This window comes from Engraulis encrasicolus, chromosome 14, assembly GCF_034702125.1.
Source record: "Engraulis encrasicolus isolate BLACKSEA-1 chromosome 14, IST_EnEncr_1.0, whole genome shotgun sequence".
In the NCBI taxonomy this organism is placed as follows: domain Eukaryota; kingdom Metazoa; phylum Chordata; class Actinopteri; order Clupeiformes; family Engraulidae; genus Engraulis; species Engraulis encrasicolus.
In genome coordinates, this window is record NC_085870.1 from 39,394,954 (window position 1) to 39,402,453 (window position 7,500).

Genomic DNA, 7,500 nt, shown 5'->3' on the forward strand with positions numbered 1-7,500 from the left:
CACGCACACACACAGACACACACACACACACACACACACACACACACACACACACACACACACACACACACACACACACACACACACACACACACACACACACACACACACAGGGACAGAGGAAAAGAAACCAAATACGTTACGGTTAGCTGTAAATACATTTAAGTACGGGATGCATTTCTCAAATGCGTAGTTGCTAGACAGCTAGCAAACCGTGTAGTTGGCAATGAGAAATTGCCACAAATTAGCTAATATAGTAACAAATATGGTTTCAAACATGCACCCATGGATGGCAACAAATACTGCTACTAATAAAATCATCCTATAACATAATATATGTTATATATCATCTGCATGATTGTTTTGGAATTACGCACAGAGCGAAACTTCCCAAGTAAGACCAAGGCGTGGACGCTATCTCTACCTTCACAAGAAGAGAGCTAAGAAACTGCTATTATGTATGCCAAATACAAAATATGTATGATGAATAATATCCATATAATCCATGAACATTTTCCATGAACATCATTTGTGTATCAGTATCATAACCAAACCCAACACAAATGGAGAGAAACACAATGTTGATCTACAATGGTTGAAATATTGGCTGAATGAAAGTACAGCTCATTATGACTGTGGTATTGACTAACACCTTCAGTGACACAAGTTGACATAGACATGCATAGTATAGTCAGAGATTCTTTAAGTATATAGAGATATGCCAACATAATAGGCTGCTATGTGCACCTAACGTGACCAGGTTCTGGTCTGCCTAAAGGGGCGTGTCATAATGCTCCTAGAATGAATAGAACAGTCCTTAGGTCTGCCTAGGTCCCCCCCCCCCTTGCAATAATAGAACCCGGAAACAATGGGCCAATGGAACCCCTCTCTCTCTACTCTCTCTGGTATAGTACTGCACATCTACGCAGGCTGATGCCGTGAGAAGACCACATGTACACCTGTCCATAAGGGGGCAGTATGCACAAGCGGGGAGCTAGCACACTCACTGGGTACATTCCATTATCCTAACTCCTCTCCTTGACCTGTGCTTTTGGTCTCGCTGTCAGCCTAGCCACAACAACTTTTGGGGCCCTTTTCCCCATTCATCATCCCGATTGCAAACGAGAAAATGAACTTTGAATCATGCTTTCGCAAGATATTGAATAAAACTTCAAAACATCTTGCGCCATGATCACAAGGCCACAAGCACAGGGGAGGATGGGAGTTAGGAAATTGAAAAAAACACACTGTGAAGCTGGTAATATAGTACTCCACAACAAGAAAGTCATATCATGTATTACAGTAATTAAAAATTTGAATTCAGTAATTTGAAGCAACACTTTCTGGATAGAACCCTGTAATGCTGAGCTATAGCCAGTGGCAGAAAGGTGCAAATCAAAAAATAGATAAATAAATAAAACAAGCATTTTCTAACATGTTGCCTGCAGGTGTAAAGTCCACCTGCTGGTGTGGAAACTCCCTTAGTCGTCTACCGTAAGCCGAAACCAATTCATATTTCGACTCCTGTGACCTCTACAGGGTAAAAGTGAGAAAAGCCCACATCGTGGGAAAGCCCCTATCTCTCTGAAATGCTTATTTGTCATTTCCTCCTGTGTTTCACAGTTTCACAACTTTTTTTCATAAGAGTATTTACTTTTCATGCACTTTATATCAGACATGACACACCCTTGTAGTGGGGTCGTAATAGGCTCAGTCATTTCAAATTGGTGTTAAAGTTTGGTTTTCACTTCTAAGTTGAAGTTTAGGGTCTATAGAACAATTTGAGTTCGAGTGTCAAACACACAGATAACAAAATGGCCTGCGGGGGGCGCTCTAAAATATATAAACTGCTATAACTTTTGATTAGTTAAACCAAATTTAACATATAAGGTATGTATGGATTCAGCATGAAGAGGAGAAACCAGTGGGCTGACTAGTTGGTTACTGGATTAAAGACACACTATGTAATAAACACACTTTTAGCCCATGGACAGCTAAATCCGGGCTTTTTTAAGATAAAGGGTGGAAATGCCCTCAAAGTTGCAATGAAACATAATTTATTGTTACAAGTTATTGTAAATAAAGCCTGGGTTATCACTTAACTTGATTTGTTCAGAATATCCCTGAAGCACACAGATACTTAGGATACCGATACACAAATATGGCTGCATAAAGCCTATGTGATATTTAGCACCCAACTTGCAACTTTGACTTTATGAATTTAGGATCATGAGTACCAGCTTTTTTTTCAAACAAGCCATCATTTTATTCACAACTTAAACACTTTATATCTGGAAGAAAGTAAATCAATAATAATAATAATAATAATAATAATAATAATGATGAAAAATACTATGGGGAACATCATTTTTTCCTGCATTCAAAAAGCAAACAGAAGACCATAGGGCTAACATTTATTCCAATAATCCACTCTACAATAACTATGACAGAGAACAGATGCAAAAACAGTCAGTGATCAGTCTTAGAAATTGCATATGCTGCACTTGCACAGACGTGTGCACTTTAACTCTGCCTTCATGCACTTGCTCCGAGATCTGGCAGGTCTATTTGTACAAGTACTAGTACAGCTGCGCTTCACCTCTAGTTGGAATACATCTTTTGCAACTGCATCTTTGGTAGTGTAGTCCAAATCTGGGAACTGTTCATTTGTTACCAGATTGGCAGGCATTTCTGGCAACTACGCTGGTTTTCATTCCTGTCAACTACGCTGGTAACAAATGGACAGTTCCCAGAGCAGATGATTGTGTCTACCATGTATGAAATAGTTCTATAGTATTATTTAGTATGCTTGCCAAAGGCCTCTGCTTACCCCCAGCAAGCATACTAATTGTTCTCCAAGATTTTATTTAGTATGCAAGGAAAGCATACTAATTGTTCATCAACAGTTTATTATTATTATACATTTTTCCATTCACCTCGGCATATGGGAATCACCATTCATTAGTACGACGGCTTTGAATCGTTGCAGCGTTCGAGATAGAGACACGGTTCGAGTGCCAAAATGAACGGCTCGAAAAGGGCTCAGGGTGGTGTATTTTTCGCTGGCCTACCCCCTTTCATTCGTTGACCAGACTTGTTTTTCCTCAGTTTTCTCTCTGTTTTCCCCCTCATTGAAATGAATGGTAGAATGGTCAAGATGATGATGTCACAAACTGTGGCAGTTAGAGTGAGAGGTGACCTGTCCTGGGGTTACCTATCAACTAGGTAAAGGCATTGTCAGAGAGGTCTTGGCTCTGAATACAAACTGTGAAGAATAAGATCATAAGCCAACTCTTAAAAATGTTTCAAAGAGAGCAGTTTTAAAATCCCTATGATGTGACCCCATTCACTTACAAAAAAAATGTGTGAACAGCTCAGCGCATAGGCCTGAATATGTCCATTTTTTGACTGAACCATTTGGCCTAGAAAAGTGATCTCAGCTTTGACATGAAGAGCAGGGTTGTGCCATTTGTGTTTCAATATCATCTGACAACTTGCAAAACTTTTGGAGATATGACAGCGTAAAAATAAGACTGCACATATTACTCAGCTATTGACTACCAAACTGTCACCGTTAGAATCTTCATTCATACACACACACACACACACACACACACACACAAACACACACACACACACACACACACACACACACACACACACACACACACACACACACACACACACACACACACACACACACACACACACACACACACACACACACACACACACACACACACAGCCTTGTAGAACTTAAGACCTCTGCTGTCACCTGGGCAACCGTGGCCTAATATGCTGCTGTGGCCACTCTATACAGTAAGTGGCAGTGGCCTACTGGGTAGGGTGTTGGTCTGTCAGAGGGTTGCAGGTTCGAAACCCACCCTTACCTCTCCCTACCCACCCATTGCTGAAAGGCACCTGAAGCATCTCCATACATGCACACACACACACACACACACACACACACACACACACACACACACACACACACACACACACACACACACACACACACACACACACACACACACACCTAAATATCACATAGGCTTTATGCAGCCATATTTGCGTATAGGTATCCTGGGTATCTTTGTGCTTCAAGGATATTTGAACAAATCAAGTTGAATGATATCCCAGGCTTTATTTACAATAACTTGTTACAATAAATTATGTTTCATTGCAACTTTGAGGGCATTTCCACCCTTTATCTTAAAAAAACCCTGAATTTTGCTGTCCATGGGCTAAAAGTGTGTTTATGACATAGTGTGTCTTTAATCCAGTAACCAAATACTTAGCTCACCAGCTCCTCCTCTTAATGCTGAATCCATGCATACCTCATATGTTAAATTTGGTTAAACTAATAAAAAGTTATAGCAGTTTATATATTTTAGAGCGCCCCCCGCAGGCCATTTTGTTATCTGTGTGTTTGACACTCGGACCCAAATTGATCTATAGACCCTAAACTTCAACTTGGAAGTGAAAACCAAACTTTAACACCAATTTGAAATGACTGAGAAAAATTGCACAGGCCTACGACCCCACTATTGCTGTTTCAGGCAGTTCTCTCACCCACCACAGCATATAATTCCCAAAGAAGGATGCGTGGACAGCCATAGAAACTGGACCAAATAGGCCACCATAGGCCACCTGTTTATTACCTGACAGTGACCTTGGCACGGGGCAATAAAGAGGTCATGTGCCATATACATCAGTGACTCACTATCGCCCGAGGACATGAAGAGCTTTGGTAACAATGTAAACCTCACACAAACAGACTGTGAAGCAAAGTCGAAAGGGCAGTTACTGTTACTAGGGCACCGAACAAGGGCACAGAGAAATAATGAGGGAGAAAGAGATTGAGAGATACAGAGAAATTGAAAGAGGGATAGAGAGATGAGGAGAAAAGGAAAAGAAAGGGGGGAGATGCTGGCACGAGGTGGACATCAGATGTTCAGAGGACACATGTCCTGTCCTGTGCACCACAACCACACAGACACACAGACACACAGACACACAGACACACGCACGCACGCATGCACGCACGCACACACACACACACACACACACACACACACACTCACACACGCACACACAGACACACACGCACACACAGACACACACGCACACACAGACGCACACACACACACACCTCTGTCCACCCCAACACACACACCGACCTACGGTACACCCCATCCATCCCACTGCCACCATCCAATTTCCCACTCCATCTCTTCCTCTTCCTCTCTCTCTCTCTCTCTCTCTCTCTCTCTCTCTCTCTCTCTCTCTCTCTCTCTTTTTCCAGAAACAAGGGGCACATTGAGCCCATGGATGCCCTCATTAGGTCGGCGCGACCCCCACAACACAATGCCCTTCATACAAAGACCAGGAGGGCAGCTCTCATCAGCACCCCACCGCCTACCCACGCCAGAGAGAGAGAGAGAGAGAGAGAGAGAGAGAGAGAGAGAGAGAGAGAGAGAGAGAGAGAGAGAGAGAGAGAGAGAGAGAGAGAGAGAGAGAGAGAGAGAGAGAGAATGAGCATGAACGAAAAGCAGGGGAGAGATGTAGGACAGATATGAGGGAAAAAAAGTAAATAGTGAGCAGAGAGACAGAGACAGAGAGAGAGAGAGAGAGAGAGAGAGAGAGAGAGAGAGAGAGAGAGAGAGAGAGAGAGAGAGGGAGAGAGAGAGAGAGAGAGATAGAGATGAGAATGAACATGGCTGAGAAGAGGAGCCAGATGTGAAAAAAGAAAAAACAGGAAAAGCAGCAGAGAAAGAGAGCCAGAGGCAGGGGAGGAGAAGGGACGGCAGTGGTACTGTATGAGAATGAAAATGAGATGGGTGGTTGATGTAGCCGACATAGGAGGAAGAGAGAGAGAGAGAGAGAGAGAGGGAGAATAATACCAGCAAAAACAGAGAGAGAGAGAGACAGAATAATGCCGGAATAAGAAGTATGAAAATTAAAAGAAAATGGAAAGAAGAAACGGGAGAGAGAAGAAGAAGAAGAAGAAGAAGAAGAAGAAGAAGAAGAAGAATAAGAAGAAGAAGAAGAAGAAGAAGAAGAAGAAGAAGAAGAAGAAGAAGAAGAAGAAGAAGAACCACTCAGGGAAGAGACAAACCTATGAAAAAGGGATGGAGGGAGAGAGGACAGAAGAGAGACAGAATACAGCAACTTGGGGAGGTGGGAGGAGGAAAGAGGAGGATACTAAGAGCAAAAGGGTGGCGAGATGAACGGCGAATAGGGGAGGACAGACAGATAAGTAACATGGAAAGTGAGATGGTTGAAAAGGGGATGTGAGAAGTTGACAGATGATAATGTTGTCACAGCTTGAGCAGAAAGAAGAAACTCCAGAGTAAAAATAACGTAGATATGACATGAAACAGAACCTTTGGACGGTTCATAAAGAGGAAGTCTGATGTAGAGTGAAAGAATGGGAATAATAAGAGGGGAAGAAAAGACGAAAGCTGAAACAACTGGTGGTTTTAAACTGGTAAAAAGATCAGAGAGGACAAGATACAGAGCAGTGCAAAAAGAGATGAAATGCATACGAGTGGGAAGCGGGAAAAAAAAAGAAAGAGTGATGCAGTGTGAGGAGATGAGGAGGATGGTGTTTACAGATGAAACCCTGACAGAGGCAGGCTGGGATGAAAAGGGTGTGGGATGAGAAGGGTATAAAATAAGGGGAATGTAGTTCAGGTCTAAAAAATATCCCATTAGTATGCCTCCACCCGGCGGAGGTCTGGGCATGGAGGCTTACTATTCTGTTGTTTGGCTGCAGATGAGTCCATGCATACTTTGCTCATTTTTTGTTGGCAAAAAACTACTGAATGCAGGCCCTGCCATGGCCTAACGGTAGGGCACTCGTCTGCTATGCGGCCGGCCCGGGTTCGATTCCTGGCCTGGGTCCTTTGCCAGCATCTTCCCGTCTCTCTCTCCCCGCTCGCTTCCTGTCACCATCTTCACTGTGCTATCATAAATAAAGTCAAAAAGAACAAAAAAAAATATCTTTAAAAAAAATACTGAGTGTGGGGTCTACAGAAAGGGTGGAATCCTGTGTGCAAATGTCTATAATAACTAATGAACTGATTACATTTTGCAAGACGGCTGACTTTTACTGTAACACGCCCACGGAGCCATTAGATAAACGTTGTTTTCAGTGACATACTCTATCGTCCACACAACTATCTGACAGTTGTGTGTTCCAGTTAAAAACTTTACCTGTTTAGAAATAGGTGAGTGAGATGGTGAGTGAGATGGTTTGTGAGATTGTTTGAGGAAGCGAACTGAACAACATAATAATTAATAATGTTAAGCTTCACATCATCCTGTATCTCACCTTCAGACACAACAGGGAGGCTTAGTTACTCTAGGTCTACTGTAGGAGTCTAGGAGTTACACAAAGAAACTACTGTCTCAATATGACTACCCTGGGAAAACAAAAGATAAAAAAATAAACGAGAAATGCACTCAGAGAGTGCAGACCACCTCCGCTAAAGAAAG

The 7,500-nt window shown here is 42.5% G+C and overlaps 1 protein-coding gene across 2 annotated transcripts in view; it reads right to left on the reverse strand.

Moving 5' to 3' along the window:
- tspan2a (tetraspanin 2a) overlaps positions 1 to 7,500 on the reverse strand; it is a 34,991-nt gene that overhangs the window by 10,626 nt on the left and 16,865 nt on the right. The window lies entirely within an intron of this gene.